This window comes from Diabrotica virgifera, chromosome 2 (assembly GCF_917563875.1).
Source record: "Diabrotica virgifera virgifera chromosome 2, PGI_DIABVI_V3a".
Taxonomy (NCBI): Eukaryota; Metazoa; Arthropoda; class Insecta; order Coleoptera; family Chrysomelidae; genus Diabrotica; species Diabrotica virgifera.
The window spans coordinates 278,469,724-278,492,074 of NC_065444.1; the positions used below are offsets into that span (position 1 = coordinate 278,469,724).

The window sequence follows — 22,351 nt, forward strand, 5'->3', positions numbered from 1 at the left end:
AACTCGAGGCGATTGGTAGTTTTGATTAGTCGATAGATTTAGTATAGTATAAGTAAGAAATATAGTAGAAATACTTTCATAAGGGGATGGGTACGTAGTTTCTGCTCCAATGCTATTCAAATGGGATTCATTTTTTTCGAATCCTGAGAAAACTAGTATTTTTGAAAAATTTAAACGCAGAATGAAAGATTGCGTTATTAGCGAGGGCCGAAAGTTCCTGAGAACTTCTATAATGTTTATTTTAATAAGTTACAGGGGTGAAAAGCTTAGAGAAAATTTAGTGTGATTTTTAATTTCAAATATCTCATTCAAAATAAACTTTTTATTTATTCTAAGGGACTTTCAGCCCTCGGTAATAATTTAGTCTTTCATTCTGCGTTTAAATTTTTCAAAAATGTTTATTGGTTTTTTTCAGGATTCGAAAAAAATTAACACAATGTCTGTGGTAATATTTTCCAAATCTATCTTTGTCATACAACGCACTCAGTCGAATAGAATATTGTCAGCATATTTACTGTCAGTCAGACAGTGACAATTTTAAATATTTGACATGACATCGTGAATATTTTGAGTTGTTGATTAAATAATATTGATATACAGGGTGAGTCATGAGGAACTGTACATACTCCTACCTCGTATAGAGGCTCCTATGGGGAATAACAAATGACCATTAAAAAGTGTCTGCTCCCATTGTTTAATAATATACAGGGCGAGTTTCGCATTTTGACAGAAATTTGTATTCGTCATAATTGTTGAACGGTCAGATCGATGTGTCTCTTATTTTGGTCAATCGTTACACTATTACCACCGAATCAACTGATTTACTCAAACTAGAAAAAAATCAGGTCCGGCTTCAAAAAAATTAGTTCGTTTGGGTCTTAGAAAAAATTTCACCCTGTATAAGCTTTTTGAAAACTATAATATGAATTTTACAAATTAGACAAATAAGCAATTAAAATGACATATTTATTTTTTTCCCCACACGATTACTTATTTTTTTTATAAAAAAATCAAATTTGACTATGGATTAAAAGTTTGGTAAAGTGAACCATAGATTTAAAAAAAATAACTTTTATTACAAAAATTAATTTTTTTTGAACAAATATTTAATTTATGTCACCACCTAATCAACTGATTTATTCAAACTAGAAAAAAATCAGGCCCGGATTTAAAAAATTAGTTCATTTTGGTCTTAGAAAAAATTTCACCCTGTATACGCTTTCTGAAATTTCTAATATGAATTTTAGAAATTAGACAAATAGGCAATTAAAATGGCATATTTATTTTTTTCCCCACACGATTACTTAATTTTTTATTAAAAAATCAAATTTGTCAAAATCGGAATTTTAACCCAAAAATGAAAAAAAAAATGAAATCACGGTTTAACTCGCTACAACTCTGTTCCGGTTTAATTTTTTTTTTTGCTGAAATTTATACAGCACATATCTCCTACCATTGTGAAGACTATGAAAATTGTTGTAGACTTTCAGTTTTCTTCTCATAAAAGTTATGAATTTTTAAAAATGAAAGGTTCATATTCGTTAATTGCAAAGTTAAATCGCAAAAATTAAGTGAAAAAATTTAAAATTTATCTATTTGATCACGTCTATGTTAAACTATAGAGTCCAAAGAGAAGTGTTATGGGTTTTAGATCTAGACGTGGTATAGAAAAAAATGGTGAAGCTTTTAAATTTAAGAAAAACGTTGTTTAAATTTTTTTTTATTTTTATTGTTAAATTCCGATTTTGACAAATTTGATTTTTTAATAAAAAAATAAGTAATTGTGTGGGGAAAAAAATAAATACGCCAGTTTAATTGCCTATTTGTCTAATTTGTAAAATTCATACAAGAGTTTTCAAAAAGCCTATACAGTGTAAAATTTTTTTAAAAAGACCAAAACGAACTAATTTTTTAAATCCGGGCCTGATTTTTTTCTATTTTGAATAAATCAGGTGATTGGGTGGTAAAATAAATTAAATATTTGTTCAAACAAAATTAATTTTTGTAATAGAAGTTTTTTTTTAATCTGGTTTCTAGTAAATATGGTTCACTTTACCAAACTTTTAATTATTCACAGTCAAATTTGATTTTTTTATAAAAAATTAAGTAATCGTGTGGGAAAAAATAAATATGCCGTTTTAATTGCCTATTTGTCTAATTTATAAAACTCATATTAGAGTTTTCAAAAAGCGTATACAGGGTGAATGATCTGAACTGATTTTTTTCTAGTTTGTATAAATTAGTTGATTGGGTAGTAACATAAATTAAATATTTGTTAAAAAAAAATTAATTTTTGTAATAAAAGTTATTTTTTTTAAATCTATGGTTCACTTTACCAAACTTTTAATTCATAGTCGCACACATCTTATGGAAAATATAATGTCACTCAAATTCTATAAAATTTATACGATTAGATTAGTTTTAATATAACGATCAATTCTTATCATTGCGCCAACTCTTAATTATGATTAATTACGGCGCAAATTGCAATTAAAGTTTATCGAAATCACATTTTTTAGTCCATAAAATGTTAGTTTACAATCATTATTGCTCTGAGTGCTATTCATAACAGCTTAAATCCCGCTGGGCCTAAGCGGATTAGTGAAACTAATCCGCTGATTTATGGAGTACCGAAAATCTGGGTATTTTAAAATATGTTTTCTCTCTCTAACTTATGTACCTACCCATTTGATTTCAGATTTCGTTCTATTTCCGGGGGGGCCTTAAATCACCATTTAGCCGAGGGCCTCCAATGGAGCCAGACCTGGCCTGGCTGTATCCCATCGATAAAGAAACCCAGTATGAAGAAAATCGTTCTGTCGTATACTGATATATGAATTTATTGAAAATTATTTAAAATTTATCCAAAAAATAATGGAAAATCACAAAATGTTTTCGGTCTAAACGGACCATCTTCAGTGTGGACGTCCAGTGAGCAGGTATTTGAAACTAGCTATGGTACGAAGTGTGAAAACCTTTCAATTTTACATTGTTAACATATTTAACATAACAAAAATGCGACATTATGTCGATGTATTAAGATTATAATAAACCATGTGGATGTATTTCATCCTTGCTCGAATGAGGCACGTACCTACTGCTAGGTGGGAAGCAACGACCAACGAGTTGGTCGTTGCAAGAACAAAATAAAATAGAAATGTGGGAAAGAAAGGTGCTCAGAAAAATTTTTGTAGAAAACGAGGAAATAATGAAATAATCGGGATGTATGGAAAACCAATAATCACGGCAAAAATACGAGCTAAAACGAATGTCAAAGAACTGCAATCTTAAAATAATACTAAAGGAGGGAGTAATGGGAAAGGAATAAGTAGACGTAAAATTTAGTAAAAAAATTTTTGTCCTGGTAAAAGGTATATTATTTTAAAAAGTCTCTATAGGGCTACAAACATAGAAACAAAACGTTTTCGCTCTGTAACAAGAGCATCATCAGTGTTACAAAAACAAGGTGAGCCACCCAAAAATACAAAGGTTAAAACCTTTTAAAAATAGACTAAATGTCTTATGTAAATGTAAACATCGTAAAATCCAAAGAATGGATATAATTCCTATGAATGTGGCTTTAGGGCAACATATGACTCCCACACGTGGTAAGTGGGTTACTAGGTAATAATTAATTAATTAATTAATTAGGTCATTATGTTATAAGAGATGACAGCCTGTCACCTCTTATAACATAATGACCTAATTAATTATTACCTAGTAACCCACTTACCACGTGTGGGTCATATGTTGCCCTAAAGCCACATTCATAGGAATTATATCCATTCTTTGGATTTTACGATGTTTACGTTTATATAAGACTTTTAGTCTATTTTTAAAAGGTTTTAACCTTTGTATTGTTGGGTGGCTCACCATGTTCTTGTATGTAACACTGATGATGCTCTTGTTACAGAGCGAAAACGTTTTGTTTATATGTTTGTAGCCCTATAGGGGCTTTTTAAACTAATATACCTTTTACCAGGACAAAATTTTTTTATTAAATTTTACTTGTAATTAATGGTATACAGCCAGTTACAGGAAATTCTTCCTTGTGAACTTTAAAGTGGACGTCCAAAGAAGAAATCGTTGGAAGAAGTAAAGTAACATCTGTCAAACATAGGCCTGAGAGATTCAAGAGAAAAGCAAGGGACCGGAAAATGGGGGAAAATAAGTAATTGAGTTTTTGGAAGCCAGTGGCCTACAAGGCCTGTAGCGCTGCTGTATGTATAATATGTATACAGTGAAACCTCGATTATCCTTCTCTCCATTAACCGCCACCTCTGTTAACCGTCAGGGCACATCAGACGTTGTATTGACTACATAAGCAAAAATTTTAATGTAAAAAAAAGAATGTGTGTGTACTTTGTACACACGTAAGAAGATATTCTTCTATTATATAGGTAATTTCAACGAATTAAATATACTTAACAGGTTATTTGTATTTTATTTAAAAATTAAACTAACTTTCTTATCTACCACTTTCAAAAAAATTTTATTAAAACAACCAAAAATAAAAAAAAAATATGAATCGCCCAGGATTTGAACCCGCGTCATTCCAATCTCGGAGCTAACGCTTTACCAACTACACCAGCGACGTCCTTCTAATTGACATGTAAGTTTCGGATATAATTACACAACACGGCGACAAATAGTGTAAAAATGTTATGTTTACATAATATTTTATTATTTTACTACAGAGAAACACAAATCCAAAAATACAAGAATTATAATAAATAATACATTTACTAAAAACACTAATATATTCTTTTAATGACTTATTTGCAAAGATACAGATACATAAATACCCATCTTGAAAGATTAGCAAGGAACTACATGCTGTCTGTGTGCGCAGGCGCGCAGATTTATGTACAATTTTACCCTCAATCGAATCGCGCCTAAAGAAGAATATCTTCAATAAAAAAAAGTTAATTTGATTTGTGATGAGAACACAAAAGGCTATCCATTGCTGACAGATAAAAAAATCGTTGAAATGGCAATAAAGGCGGACCAAACAGATTCAGAAGCTGACACAGACTTGGAATTTGACTGTAGATATGTTGATGAAGCTATGACAAATATTTGCGTAAATAATCTAAAGAAGCTGCATCCCACATGCAATAATTCATCGAGTGATATTCTCAACAAGAAGAAGCCAATAAAGTAGACTGCATGATCTTATGCCGATTAAGAAATTCAGCCGTCGCAAAATGTGAAGCAACAGTAAAACAAACAAAGATTTCAGAATATTTTAAATTGGTTTGATTGTAACACAAATCCCTCTTATATTGTCAAACAAAACATACAAATGAAATTTGAGAGTTGTACTATGAATTTTTAATTTTTTTAATGTTCTGTTAACCGTCTTTTCGATTATCCGTCATACCCTTGGTCTGGTGCCCTGACGGATAATCGAGGTTCTACTGTATGTAAATTTTTGCTGTTTTCGGCTAATGATTGGTTTCTGTTTCTGTATTAAAAAATAAATATGGGGAAAATTTTGATTTTTCAGTTCAAATCAAAAACAGGTACGTAGCTAGAGTTATTTAAAACCTAATTTGCTTACTGTATTTAGTTTCCTGACTGTAGATAAAATGATTTATATTAATATTTTTTAAAAGAAATGATTTAGAACAAGTTCTTTTATGTTAATATTGAGTATCCTGTATAAACACATCAAGGAAAAATCTTATAGTTCTACGTGCCTACTAGCTACTAAAGCATCATAATTAAATCATTCAGAACAGGAAATAAGAATGAATAACTAGTCATTCTAATAAAAGCAATAAGAGTTTGAGTGATACTTGATTAAAGTAAAAAATAAATGTTTTCTATTCAAAACGGCGAACAAAAGACCAACACAGCTTGATCCTCATCCTCATCATTTCTCATCTGCAAGGGCAAGGTCAGGTTGGTACACCGTTCTCTCTTCAAAGGAAACTCCACCACATGAACAAAAAACAACATTCTACATACCCAAAAGTGATTCTTTTATTGCAGACTCGTTCAGTTTATCATACAGTTCATGTCAAAAATGCTGTCACAATAAAAAGTTTGAACTTGTACACACCGCACACACCTACACCACCGAACTGTCAAAATCGTTTTTGTTTGCGCAATCGACGTTCCACACGATGTCTCGCAGAAACAGAAAAACATGTGCGGCTTCGGATTCTGACAAGTCGACGAGTTCGACGCGAACCGCGGATCAACGGCGCAGGAAGTGTTTTGGTAGATTCCTGCGAGGCGGTGTTGCCAAGCGTGTAAAAAAACAACAGCAGCAGGAATTTTCCTGCTAACTAAAATTACACTGGTTGGGAAATTTGAAAATGTGAAACCTATAGATAAAATAAAAACAAAAGATAAATAAAATTGTGAAAAATTGTCATTTTAAGAAACTAACTGTTTATGTTGGTCATTAATGTATATCTTAAAAAAAACAGATTTTTACTTACCGAATGTATACAAAATTGGTGGTGTGGTTGAAAGCAATTCAATATTTGCAGATCTAATGCTCGATATAGGCGGTCGAACTTAAATAAAATTCGGGAAAAAAATTAATAACAACATAATAGCCCAGTTAAATAAAATTTTAATACACGTAAAACATTTTGTAGATGGGAAATACATCAAACTACTAAAAAACTTGTACTGGAACCAAAACTTCAGAGTTTGGATCGAGGTTTCACGTCCGCAGAAGCAGAAATTAGGAGGGTAGTTCGACAAGGATGGTTTCTGACACCACTGCTGTTAGTGCTATTTAATCTTTACTTTAAGTTTCTATTTAAAAAGGCACTGAAGACTTTTTCAAGAAAGAAGTCAAGGTCTTCTTCTTCTTCGGGTGCTATGTCCGTTTATCGAACGTTAGCGATCATGTTGGCTATCATAACTTTATTCGCAGCAGATCTGAAGAGCGATTCCGAAGTGTGACCAAACCATTGCCTCAAATTTCTTAACCAAGATGTTCTTCTTCTTCCTCGACTTCTTCTGCCTAATATTTTACCCTGCATAATTAGATGTAGAATGCTATATTTTTCCGGATGTCTACAAACATGCGCAAAATACTCGAGTTTTCTAGACTTTATCATTTTTACCAGTTATCTGCCTTTCTTCATCCTGCTCAGAATAATATCATTACGCACTCTGTCCATCCAGCTTACTCTCAGCATTCTTCGAGAGCACCATAATTCAAAGGATTCAACCATCTTAAGCATTCTTCCTGTTAAGGTCCATGACTCAACTCCGTAGAGAAGAACGGAAAACACGTAACACTTTAAAATTCTTGTCCTAAGACTCAAATTTATGTCATGACCGCATAGAATTTTCTTGTAACGGAAAAATGCAACGTATTTCGGTGGATGGATCCCAACTATCAGTGATTCTGCTTCCCAAGTATGTTATAGCTTCAACTCTCTTAAGTTGTACATCATTAACGTGAATTCCAGCATCGATGACATTATCCTTACTGACGACCATATATTTTGTTTTTTTTATGTTAAGGTGGAGACCATAATTACTGCACTGTGCTACCACAGAATCCAATAGATATTGTAATTCGGTATCACTACTGGCAATCAGTACAGTGTCGTCTGCATATCGGAGATTATTTATCAGTTTCCCGTTTATCACAACTCCACCTTGTGTAGTACTGAGTGCCTCTTCAAACATCTTTTCTGAATAAATGTTAAAAATTAACGGTGAAAGAATACATCCCTGTCTTACTCCACGTTGAATTTGAATCTCTTCTGTGTGATCACCGTCTGCTCTAAGTGTGGCTTTTTGATTCCAGTACAAGTTAGCAATGGTTTTTAGATCTTTATCGTCAATATTAGTTGACCTTAGAACATCTAACATCTTATAGTATGTGAGACTTTGTCAAATGCTTCTTCGAAAACAAGAAAACATAGGTACACATCAGCATTTACATCTCTACTCTTTTGTACTAATACCTGCAACCCAAACAGGGCCTCTCGTGTACCTAGTCCATTTCTAAAGCCAAATTGAGTTTCGCCCAAATGTTCTTCGATTCTTTTATATATTCTCGCATGGATCACACGCAGAAAGACCTTAAGTACGTGGCTCATTAGGCTAATGGTTCGATGATCATGACATTCTTTTGCCTTCGCTTTCTTGTCAAGGTAAAAGGCGTAAATATCAACGTCATCAGATACCTACTCCGGCCGGTATATTACGGTGTTGATTGCAGATTCCGACTTGGGTCTACAACGACTTATCGACAAGACCAACTCGACCTGTGGGAAATTTGGTACTAAAATAAAAAAACCAAAGTGATGTCAATCCGAAAAAATCAAAATAAAGCTTAAACTTGCACAATAAACGGGCAGATTTTAGAACAGCTCAATAAATTTTAACTAGGTACTTGGGTTGTTGATCGATAGCATCTTAAATCCTGATCTAGAAATAAGATCGAGAATAGAACAGATAAGACTAGGTACTATGTGATTCTGGAATAAAACTCGAAATTCGACTACGTTTTTCAAAATGCTAGTTTCTGCGGAGAATCCTCAAAATTTCATAGATATCGTATATTTCAACGAAGAATTGTTGCATAGAATAGGCAATAAAATTTGGTACCTTTTATCAATGCCAAAATGCTTCTACATTGGATATGACAATCTGTTAGAATCTGTGCTATTTTATTTTACCCGGGAAAAATTATGTGAAATATTGTACAATAATATGTAACTAACATCTAAAAATCGGGCAACACAGCTTTGTCGATTTAAATCTGGCATGTACCGTACACTCTATTGGAAATCTTAATAACTACACATGATCTTGTAGAAAACTAGACGGTCTGCCTCCGTAAAAATAGAATACTGTAACTCAAAATTACTTGTTTTCCACGGAATTTTAATAGGGAACGTCGAAAAATGCATTTTATTTGGAAGATTTGAAGTAGATGGCGAAAAATGTAAAAATCAAAAGACCATAATATCAAGTAAAAAAAGAGGTAAAATGAAAAAAAAAAAAATATATATATTTCCTTTTTTGGATAAGGTATAATAGTATAAGCAATAATCGATTTTTTTTATATTTATCTAAATACTAGCTGAGCCGGCAGACTTCGTACTGCCTCAATAGATAAAAACAAACTTTTGTATACAATTAACTTAAAATAAACAAAAGGAATTCGTAATTAGTAAACAAAAAATGCTCGATGTGAATGAGGTTTTATTATTATTTTTAATTAATTACTCATGATGTTTGAAATAATAAAGTTTAGTTAGAAGTAACAAAATAAAGTTTGTAGTGCAACAGTTACAATCTTAAATTTGTTTATCTTATAATGAATATAACAGCTTTATTATATCTACATTCAAAACAACCCTCTATTTATGATTGGGTTCGGGGAGATTCCAAGTCTATACGTGTTGATTAAATAAAATTAAATTCAATTAAAATTAAATAAAAAAGTAAATGAAGTAAATTAAAATTAAATTAAATTGAATAAACGTAAATAAAAATAATAAATAAATTAAAAAATAATAATAAAATTAAATAAAATTTAATAAAATAAAATAAAATAAAATAAACGAAAATAAATAAAATACTTAAATTAAATAAAATTAAACAAAATGAATTAAAATTAAATAAAATTTTATAATTTGCTGCTTGTTCTTTTCGTGTGCTCAGAATTTTTCTCCTGCTTACGGTTCCGTTTAGAGATATTTTTTGAAAATTTCGCAAGATTAAAAAATTCATATTTTGCCCAATTTGAGTCCCAAAGTTAAACTGTTCCACTTCTCTTCTATGAAATTTGTCGCTCGTTCTTCTTCTGTCCTCAGAATATTGCTACGGCTTGAGATATTGTATTTCGGACACCAATTGTGCTAGAGAAAAAATTTTAGTACGGTTTTGCTCGAACTTCAGCAAGGAGTCTACCTACTTAATTTCATATTTTTCACGTCATTATTGTGAGAGTTACGGCGTCATGTGCAACCCCCTAATGACGTAAGGGTATGAAATATAGACAGCAACCTACTCCCAGTCCAGCCCAATATACCTGCAAAATTTCATAAAAATCGGGCAAGTCGTTTCGGAGGAGTATGGTAACAAACACTGCGACCGGAGAATTTTTATATAGATGTAAAATATTTAAATGGCTATTAAAAAATAACGGTCCGAGATAGAAAATTGAAAATTTAGGATTAGATGTATCTTTTGCTTCTACATCTCATAAAAATAGTAAAAAACGGTTTTTCCAAAAATTAAAAAAATATATCAGGGGGCAACCCCCCTTATAACGTACGCTTATGAAACTCCATATTATCCTATTCCCAGTCCGCTCGAATATACGTGTAAAATTTCATAAAAATCTGTTCAGTCGTTCTCGAGTTATAAATGGTGTAACTAACATAACCTCGACTTTCTTTTATATATATAGATATCTCTTCAGTCTTGACAAACTTGACATCCCGGAAGGAGTTGTAGTTTTTCGTAGGGTTCTTCCTTCAGTAAGTACGTAGGTAGACAATTTTTTGGATATTAAAAAATGGTATCCACCCAAAAACATGTCACAAAGCTTGATTATAAAATGTATAAATTCCATTAGGATGTTCTTCCCCGACGGAAACGGGAAAATGCTGGAGATTCAAGTGGTGGGGTACAGTCAATAGGGAGTAGGCGGTAATTTAGACTAGTGCGAAGCTTCTTACTATGTTTTCGGTATTTTTAAAATGTAAGTATTATTTTTAACATGGAATAAAGTAATTTCATTATTTATTTATATTTTTTAATAAATTTTGTATAGATTTTAATAAAATCGAAAAAGTTGTAGGTATAACGGACTCCCCTCATCGCGTAAATCTTCCTGCTTTAATTTTTCTTCTCCGGAATTTTTTGACCCAGTATTGGGCTACGTCTAACGCTTCCTGCTTCTTAATCTTTAAGTCTTTGAGAAAGTAGATACTAGGATCCCAGCAAACAGACCGACGTGTTAATAACGTGAATTTTGGGTACATTTGTCACCAATAGACGTAAATTGCTTACGTGAATTTCACGTGAAAAATTGGTTGGAATGTCACATTGAAAATACGTCTTTAAATTACGTGAATAACTCGTCTTCCATAGACGTGTTATTTACCTTAAATAGCAATAAAATGTTTCGGGAAATTCACGTTGCAAATACGTGTTGATTAACGTATTTTTTAGGGAACGTATATATTAGTTTTCACGTGAAAGGTGCGTCCTCGGTTTACGTAAATAATTCGACCTTAATTAACTTATGAATCACCTAATTATTATCCTCATATAATATAAATAAAACAAGCATATAAAGTATTAACAATGTATTTATTTAGTAGAATTTAGAAACTTTAAAATATTTGTCTTGTATAATTATTATTATACAAGATAATGCACCAAAAATGGTACCGACCTAAAGACACATTAAAAAATATGCCAACACAACACAGCTAACTTTTTATTTCGAACAGGACACTTTCTTGTTTTTTCTAATTGCACCATCGACACTTCAACCCTCGAGCAGTGAGGTAAACGCACCCCACCCCTTATCTATGGGTAAACGTTAATAAGAAAGACATTATTTTAAATAAACCCGCCTAAAATGATTCGAGGGAAAGAAAGCTCTGCACGTTTCACTTTTTGTTGTGAGAAATGCAACCCCACCCCCTTATCTATGAAATGTAAAAAGCTGATAGAGGTTATGATCATCGATTATAAAAATCGATTATTTTTAAATTACAGTTAAACTATTCTACTTACTTTAAATTAGTATTACATATTTTCTTTTTGTTTTTCAACTTCTTCTACTATTAACTAATTGGTCTTACTAAAAATCCATTTCAATACCAGAATAATATAAAAAAATAATCCTATCGAAACGTATCTATTATTCGATAAATCGATTAATTTAGTTTTCGAACCAACTATTATGTTAGTCACTGTGGTCACATGATGGTATTTAAAGGAGGAGAAAGGCTTGGTAGTACGTCATCACCGCGCGCGATTTGAAAATTAGACTCAATATCATTTTAGCTCCTGTGATATTTTTAAAGAAAAAAATAGCAAAAATCTTCAAATCAAGGTTGGATTGAAATAGTTATGCTAAATAATTTTAAAAGCGAAATCATAAACTTTTTGTTTAAATATTGGTATTATTTACATTACTTTTACGTAAAATACATCTAGTTTTTCGACGTCCATAAAATACAGTGAGTAAAATTCAAGCGATACATATTTAACCAACACCGTTGTAAAAATTTGTTTCCAAAATATTTCTCAAAATTTAACCAAAGAAAGTTATTCCTGTTTCGTGATTATTACGTGAAATAAACGTACCTTTGCGATGTAACCGACATTCACACCTATTATAAAAAACGTGTAGTATATTCGTCATTATGATTTTATATTATTCTAATGTCAAACATGTATAAAGGAAGTACTAATATATAGGTGAATGATTTGGCACTGAAATACGTTTTTTTCCCGTCATAAATCACCGAGTTACGTATTCGTTGAAATTTGCCGTAAATTGAACGTAATCATCACGTAACTGGGCTCAAGTCTGTTTGCTGGGACAGTTTGGGCATATCAGTATATTATGTTCCATGTTCTGTATGGAGCCAATTTCGCATTTATTATCTATTTCGTGTCTAAGGCCCCTCTTTATTTTATTGGTTCTCAATGGTTCCACCACGGTTCTTGTTCGGCTCAGTGTTATTCGTACTGACCAATTCTAGTTCGCACCACTGGATATCTCCATTCTCCAGTTGTTAGTCTGCATGTTTCATTTAAGTTAAATTTTTGTGGTGTAGATTCTGGTAGTTCCTAAAACGGTCTGGTTGGCCCTCCATCTGTTATTGACGAGCGACCAGTTTAGCGTGACACCCAAGGAGATTGGTTTCTCCCTGTCTGTATTGAAGTATGATATCATCCCATCGGACTTTGAGTTTTATTTTTACTTGGCGGACGCGGAGATGGAAGGAACTTCCTTGCGTCTTAGCTGGGATTGGATTAAGTTAATTTTTGGAAGTAGTTCAGGATAGTCTGGAGGGCCTGTTCTAGTTTTCTTTCCACTTCCTTTAAAGTTTTTCTTTGTGAGGAGATGGTTAAGTCGTCGGCATGAAGAAATAAATTGTTAATTGTTCCCTATACTCTGGTATTGGTTGGTCGTCGGTATATATTGAAGAGAATGGGAGTCAAAGCGCTTTCCTGGGTGATGGCATTATATCTCCTCCCTCGGCTATTGCTTTGCTCCAGAGAGACATAGAATCGTGTGTTTTGTAATGGGGTCCAAAAATTTTTAATTGGTGGTGGTAATCTTTGAAAACATCATAGAGTATTGTCTACAACCTTCCTGATTGACTGTATCGTAGAAGGGGCTCCGATCGACCAGTGCAAGCTCTGTTATTTGTTTATTTTCGTAGCCCCCTTCTATGTGCTTTGTGAGATTAAGAATTTGACCGGTACATGATTTACCCAGACTGAAATCTGCTTGTTTTGGTATGAGGTTCTGGTGAACAATGTTTTATATGCGATTTAGAAGGAGTCTTTCGTATATTTCAGTGATCTTGGTCTACGCTCTTCCTGAATAATTTTTAAAAATTCTGCTGTAGTTGTTATCTGGTCCAGTTGTTTCATTGGTTTTGGCTGTTTTTAGACAGCCAAAACCAAGATTTAGATTGCATGTTTGGCCTGTTGTCTTTAAACAATTCGGTTTCATACAGTTTCTTTTTCGTGAATTATAATAGTTTCACTCTTTATCGATAAGGTCATCTTCAGAGACTTAGGTACTTACGAAAATACTAGCTTGTTTTTTAAAAACAATTTTAATACAGCTCTTTCCTTGTGTAGATCGCTTATTTATTTATTAAATCTGGACAATTAAACTGAAAATATGGCATTTATTCTCTATTCTTATTTTTGCTATTACAGATACCTATGTGCTCTTTTTTTATCATAAATATTGTTTCACTTGGTAATTGTACGGTATACCTACTGTATTTGAGTTGAGTTGCAAATACCTGCATAAAAAAGCAACTGGCAAAGGTTGTTATCCGCCATCAGAGTCCTTGAACTTTACAGAGGTGCAGCACTTTTGTATCTACGACTACTATTTTATTATTATTTATAGTATATCGAAAGATCAAGCAGCCTTGTGTGTTAGTGGGAAAATATATATATCGGATAAGATTTACATAATTACTTTTTGGATTAATCGTTTGAATAACAGCTTGATATTTTCTTTGTTGCGAAATTAATTGTTGTTTTGATTGATAATTGGCCTAGTTTTGTGATAATATTATGAAGTTATTATAGATATGGACCAGTTTTGTCAAGGCAAATCGTATACAAAATACTAAGCTGATCAATATGTTTTGCAGCTTAATAAGAAAAACACAATACACTTTATTATTCAGTATAGTCTCCCTGAACATCAATGTACTTGCTGCAAGGAGATTCCAATTTATGAATTCCATCCCTGAAGGGATAATCAGGAAGGGCTGCAAAATACGCTTCTACGGCTGTTATGACCTCATCATTTGATGAATGAATTTCCACGCATGAATTTTTTAGGTATTGAAACAGATTGTCGCCAGGGACCAAATCTGATGAATACAGTGGAGGCTTCAAAACAATTCGAACTTTAATCTATGAATTTTAGCCATTATCAAACTGTTCATAGGATACGTGCATTGTCCTGTTGAAAAAGTATTTTTTTCTTCTGCACACCGGCTCTTCCTTAACGAATTTTTTTCTTTTAGCTAGAGCGAGGAGGAAGTAAGTAATGTATTGTGTGATAGAAAAGTTTAAGGGCTGATTTATGTCAGGACGGGGCGTGCACGATACGTGCTGTAGAACAATAGAAAGCGCACGTTCCCGGTACTCACCGGTGTCGCCCCGTTCCGTTGTATGATAAACTAGCCAATGCTTTTAAATCAGATGCACTTTTCATGTACCATTTCATCGATGTGATTATGGCCTCAATGAACCTATAACTAGAATGTTACGTCTAGCAAATCAAAATACTGAGAGGCTTAATTTTAGTTCCACACCTAACCAATTTATACGCGACTTGCAACAAATTAATATTGCCTCTTAATTGTTTTGTCTTGTCCACCTTTACCAGTCTGTTTCTAATTTGTTCTGTATGTAATTTATTTCTTTTAACTTTTATATTTTATGTGTAATATATATGACTTATATTTAGTATACTAAATTGTTTCAAAATTTGTAAAAAATTGTAACTGTATTGGGCTTGTCCCGTGGAAATAAAAAAAAAACAAAAACAAAACAGACGGTTCTTCCAACGTTCCACGTAAAACAGCCACGTCCCTATCCTAATATAAATCCGCCTTAAAAGGGGCTGCGAAAATTCTATAAAACAGCCATAAGAGCAGCTATGATTTACGGAATTGAATATTGGATAGTTAAAAGAAGGAGGCACAAGGGCACAACGAATGCACGAATACACGTGGTGGAAATGGGATACAATTAAGAAAAGGAAAAATAAACAAGGATAAAATTAAGAATGACGATAAGTTGGGATGGATTGGTCGTGTTCAACGTCGATATATTATACATTTAAATGAAACCAGTTGACTCATACATATCAGTAACTTACATTCGGAACTGAGCCACATAACTTGCATGTATGTATTACCTGATTTCGATATAATCAATTAATTATATTTTTCAGGACTTCACTTATAGGCCTGGATCCAGCGTACCAAAAAAAAGTTGATAAGCAAGCTGAAAATTTCTTAGTAGCTTAACGGTGTCTTGTCGGACAAACTTTGATGTATGGGAATACTCTTTGTTTTAATTGTGGAGCGTTATTTTAATTGTGGAACGTGTCATTCTGACAAGTTTATGATTCTGAAAATTAGCAGGTTGTTTTAAGAGCCCGCGCAGACTGCAGACTGTTTAGTCGGTTAACAGTTTAGTCGGCTTCTTAATCAGTACAGAGAGGTATGCATCGGTGAATCGGTGTAATGTGCGAATCTGCATACCTCTCTGTACTGATTAAGAAGCCGACTAAACTGTCGGCCGACTAAAAAGTCTGCAGTCTGCGCGGGCTCTAAGTTTATTCAATAGCAAACTTTATACAATATATGAAAAAATGTTTGTCCGACAAACATCCTAGGAATTTTAATAAGTCCAACACGTAGAACATGTCAAATGACTAGAATTGTGTTTGTGGTAAATAGAAGTCTGATTTTTGCGTGAGAGTTTAATGAAAAGGTAACAAACCAATATTGGATGTTCTGTCGACAAAATACATAAGACGTTTTCGTAGTGTGACATTCCAAATTTTTAACCTGTTCCACAATTAAAACTTCCCCTGTTTCAGTGTTCCCGTACATAAAAGTTTGTCCGACTAGACACTGTTAAGCTATTAACAAATTTTCAGCTTGCTATTAATCAACTTTTTTTTGGTACGCGGGATCCAAGCCTATTACTAAACTCTGATAATGATCTCAGCTTTATCATGTTTATTTCAAAGTTGTTCACATGTTCACCCTTATTGAAAATCAACAGGTGACTTTGTAAATACATATTTTATTTGTAAACATCCAACCAAATCGTTTACAAAAATAAACGATCAATAGAGATACCATCTAGAGGTCAATAAAATATAAAACATTAGGCAAATTTATTTTTCGGCGACCGTGAATACTAATGATGCCGTCCTTTAGAGCGATTATTAAAAGAAGAAAAGAATTATTATAATTGTAGCTCTAATTCCTTGGCATTTAGAATGATTTATTCGTGATGAATATTCAGCAATACCAAACAAAAATGTAGATATTATCTAAACATTTATTTTAACATTATTTTAGCTTCTAGGCTTTAGTTTTATTTCACTTATACCAGATTATTTTATAAGATTCCGTAAATCTTTTCTTACAGATCAATAAACGTCTTTATTCCTGGGGTTAATCATTTCTTCATTCCATATTTTCCAGGGGATATCTTACAGTTCTTCTTCCTTTCGGTTTATAATTTAGTATTTCTTTTCTAAGACAATTTTCATCCATTTTGTTTATAACTTGATCCATTTTGTTCTGTATTCTTTTCCACGTTGCGTTGGTTCACCTCTTTAGGTTTTGTCTTTGTCTATAATTTATTTCTTTTTAATCTATTTACTAATCTATTTTTTCTACTTCTCTTCGCCAACTGTGAACCGGTGAAGAACGCCGATATACGTTCCGTTGGATCCCTGTTTTAGGGTATACGGGTGATTCGCACAATTGTTTATATAAATAAATAACACAAAATAGGAGCTAAAGCTGAAATTGCCATTGTCGAGCAAGCACTACTTAGAAAGCAGTTGTGTAACTGACAAACATCGCACTAACAGATACAATCCATGTTAGAACGGGCCTACGACAGGGAAATGCCTTATCCTGTATTCTATTCAACATCACATTAGAGAAAATAATTAGAGTCAAAAGTCAACACCAGAGGAACAATAATAACAAAAAGTGTAGAAATATTGGCATTTGCAGATGATGTTGATATCATAGCTAGAAGCAAAAGAGAAATGATGGAAGCAATGCGATAGAAAGAGCGGCACAATACAATGGCCTAAATATTAATGAAATAAAAACCAAATATATAAATACCAGCAAATTGACAGGCCAAAGAAACCTACAGAATCTCACAATAGGAGACTATAACATCGAAAGCGTAAAATTTTTTACATATCTAGGTTCACTCGTTACCGCAGATAACAATGCCAGCGAGGAAGTTAAGAGAAGAATACATATTGCTAATAAAACATATAATAGACTAATTAAACATCTAAGATCTAACAAAATCACGAGAAAACCCAAATGCAAAATATACAAAACCCTGATAAAACCGTTCCTTATACATATATATGGATCAGAGACATGGACACTGTCGAAAGCGATGAGAACTTATTAGGTACGTTTGAACGAAAAATCCTCAGACACATATATAAGGGGGTGAAAGAAAATGACGTATCACGCAGAAGATATAATTTTGAACTATACGCAGCATACAACGAACCCGACGTCATAACATCCATAAACATCGGACGTCTGCGCTGGATGGGCCATGTTGAACGGATGTTGGAGACCGAAACACCAAAACATATAATGAAGCAAACACCACTAGGGAGAAGGTCAAAAGGAAGACCCAAACTTAGATACATGGAACAAGTGGAACAAGATCTGAAAACATTTTACTGATTACCCACTGGAAAAACAAAGCAAGGAACAGAACAGAATGGCAAAAATCCTAGAACAAGCCAGGACCCAAAAAGGGTTGTCGAGCTACTGATGATGATGATGATGATGAACTGACAAATATAACAAACGCAATACTAAGATACAGACTCTTCCCAAACTGATGGAAGAAAGCCCATGCAATCATGATACTCAAACCAAGAAAGAACCACATATTTTCGCAAAATTACAGACCGATTAGCTTACTTCCAGCAGTCGGTAAGATAGCAGAGGGAGTCATCCAAACCAGACTCCAATCAGAGACAGGCTAGGATTAATTACAGAAGCCAATTCGGATTCAGAGCTCAACATTCCAGCGAACTACAGTAAACAGACTTACAGAATACATAACAGTTGGATTAAACGACAAGCAACATACAAAAACAGCAATATACATCCTTCCTGAGTGTAAGCAAAGCCTTCGACAGAGTGTGGGATCAGGAACTAACATACAAAATGAGTTATTATGGATACAGCGGGGCCATGACGAAACACATTTCCTCGTACCTAAGCGACCAGAGGTTCAGGATCCACTAAAGCCAATTCTATCTAAACACGGAATCCTGTAAGCTAGAGTATTACAGGGGGAACTCTTATCACCCCTTCTGTATAGCACATATACAGCTGACGTTCCAAGATCACTCGGAATACTAATCACCTTTATGGAGACAACACTGCAATCGCGGCAAAACACTGGAACCTAGATCTAGCAGTAAGAAATCTACAGACGACAGAATATACCATGGGAGAATAGAATATCCAATGGAAAATAGCAATAAATCCAGAAAAGACCCCAGCGGTTATCTTTAAAAAGAGAAGAGATAACCCAGAAGAACAGGTAACAGTGCAAGACAGGTCCACCGGATGGCAAAGCGAAGCTAAATACTTAGGAGTCACAATGAACCACGGTCTATTATTCACACCACATGTTTATACGATAGTTCAGAAAACAGCAACAGCCGCAATAAGAGAACTCACAGGAAGAAGCAAATTTGCTATGAAAACAAAATTAAGACTGATAAACAGCATCATACAACCAATTTTTATATAAGAATCTCTTACATGATACGTCGCTTAACGGTTCCTATTCAGAGACCAATAAGGGTACTGGATATGTTGGAGAGAAACGCCAGAACAAAATTCGATGAGCTAGAAGACCACCCAAATCAGATCCTGCAAGAGATATTACGGTATGATGTGTACCATAGGATGGAAGCACAGAAGACCCAAACAGCAAATATTAGCAATCATATAATAAAATCTGTAAAATAGTAGTTCTATTAAAAGAAGATAACGCGCTCACCTCTGACATTTTGTAGTGCATTACTAATGTTGCTTTTATACACATAGTTTCAAAAGTTATGCATCACCCCTCGTATTCACAATGTTTACGCTTTTATAAATCCGCATCTTTATCACATATTTAATGGGCCATTTATAAAAAATATACCATTTTTGGTTTTTTATTTTATTGGATTACCCCTTTAATTGACCTGGTTTTGCCAAGGTGTAAACATTTGAAAAATTTATTTGGTGAAATTTTTGAAAACGTGATTAAAAATGAATCGTATTTTAATTTCTGAGTTGGACCGTATAAGAATTATCGATTTAGTTGAAGAAGGCCATTCACAGCAGTTCGTGGAGGAAAGAGTGGGTGTTTCTCAAAGTGATGTCTTACGGATATGAAATAGGTTCCTGAAGACAAACTCGATACGGAATAGAGCTCGGTCTGGTAGACCCCGTGTTACCAATAATCGACAGAATAGATATATCAGAATTTACATCTGTAGAAATTCTTCTGTGTCTGTACCAGCCCTCCAAAGAGAATTCAGGAATGCTACAGGAGTCAGAGTATCGTTGGCTACAATAAGAAGAAGAATTTTAGACTCAGGTTTGAGGAGTTGTCGACCAATAAGGGTTCCTCAGTTACAGCCTAGACATGTTTTGGACCGTCTCCAATGGGCTCAAGAACAAATAGAGCTCCCCCAACTGTTTTGGAATTTTGTCCTTTTTTTCAGACGAGACCAGAATCTTTTTAAATAGTGATAACCGGCGAATTTGTGTGTGGCGAGAGCCAACAAGAGGTGCACCACTAGCCACACACGAATTCGAGGGTTATCACTATTTAAACAGATTCTGGTCTCGTCTAAAAAAAGCGCAAAATTCCAAAATTGTTGGGGGAGCTGTATGTGTTCTTGAGCCCACTGGAGGCGGTCCAAAACATGTCTAGGTTGTAGCTGATGAACTCTTACTGGTCGACGACTCCTCAAACCTGAGTCTAAAATTCTTCTTCTTATTGTAGCCAACGATACTCTGACTCCTGTAGCATTCCTGAATTCTCTTTGGAGGGCTGGTACAGACACAGAAGAATTTCTACAGATGGAAATTCTGATATATCTATTCTGTCGATCATTGGTAACTCGGGGTCTACTAGACCGAGCTCTATTCCGTATCGAGTTTGTCTCCAGGAACCTATTCCAAATCCGTGAGACATCACTCTGAGAAACACCCACTCTTTCCCCCCACGAACCGCTGTAAATGGCCTTCTTCAACTAAATCGATAATTCTTATACGGTCCAACTCAGAAATTAAAGTACGATTCATTTTTAATCACGTTTTCGAAAATTTCACCAGAATAAATTTTTCAAATGTTTACACCTTGGCAATTCCAGTAAATTAAATGGGTAATCAAATAAAAAAAAAATCAATAATGGTCTATTTTTTGTAAAAAAGTTCATCAAAAATGTGATAAAGATACGGATTTATAAAAGCGTAAACATCTTGAATGCGAGGGGTGATGCATAACTTTTGAAACTATGTGTATTATGTTTCAGATAGCCCTCAAGAAAAACTACAAAAAAACCCCAAAAACGGTTTCGGTCACCAAAAAGTTCTCAAAACACTAACAAAAGGCACGAGTCACAAGACAATACTAACAAAACCCAAAAAAACAAAAAGGACAAGAGGGACCAACTTGTCCTCGAGCGACAAGTCGCCGAACTGGACGTAGCCCGGAGCGGAGACTCGAGACTCGGATCCCGAGCAAGCAATATAGATCAATGATAAGTCACTAAAGATAGCGGGAATAGAACGTGTCACTCTAGCCTGCATTGACCGGGGTAGGATTTCGTGTGGGAGCCCTTGTACCCAGATGTAGAGATGGAGAGTTCCTTGCAGATAGAGAGCCCCTATGGTTATAGATCAGAGTGCTATCAGGGCGAGGGGGGACGGGAAGTGGATAATCTGGAGCATTAGGGCGAGGTGTAGTGAGTCCTATTTACATGAGTCAATCCTCGTCCCTCCAATGAATTGTAACACCCGAATGTCATCTCAACACCATCTCAAGGGATGAGCAAGGCTCTCAGGCTGAGTTAAACACTAATGCGTGCTTGTTATTCTTAAAATATACTATTTTCTTAAAATAAGTAAGAGTGAACTACTTAACTACTTACTGAGAAAACTAATAAGTACTTTTGAAAAATTTAAACACAGAATGAAAGACTACGTTATTACCGAGGGCCAATGGTCCTAAAAACTTCTATAATGTTTATTTTAATAAGTTACAGAGGTGAAATACTATGAGAAAATTTAGTGTGATTTTTAATTGCAAAAATCTCATTCAAAAGAAACTTTTTATTCATTCTAAGGGACTTTCGGCTCTCGGTAATAAACTAATCTTTCATTCTGCGTTTAAATTTTTCAAAAATACTTATTAGTTTTCTCAGGATTCGAAAAAGATGATTACATTTAAAATATGTACAGTAGAGCGTCGATTATCCGAACGTCGATCAACCGAACGACCGGTTATCCGAACTCCCGCGCCCCGCACTCGAGTACGGAGCAAGGGTTTGTAAATAATTAACGCTTAAAATATCTTCAATTTTCTTCAAAATTGTGTATCCAAAAATATGTTGTTGCAAAGACTGCACTTTTTTGTTTAATTGATATTTGTCATTATCAAGGTATAAACAAATATACAGTTATATAAATATGGTTTTTATTCACTTGTTGTGGATAAATATGTATGACACTCTCAATATAGTTCGATTATCCGAACAAATCGGTTTTCCGAACACCCATGTCCACCAATTAGTTCGGATAAGCGACGCTCT

General features: G+C 33.9%; 1 protein-coding gene across 1 annotated transcript in view; it reads right to left on the minus strand.

Annotated features, from left to right (window-relative positions):
* LOC114331990 (protein GDAP2 homolog) overlaps positions 1–6,172 on the minus strand; it is a 301,926-nt gene extending 295,754 nt beyond the window's left edge. The window contains exon 1 of the mRNA XM_050644685.1: positions 5,974–6,172. The gene's annotated coding sequence lies outside the window, so the exon portion shown is untranslated. The remainder of the gene's footprint in view (positions 1–5,973) is intronic.
* Positions 6,173–22,351: the final 16,179 nt, after the last annotated feature.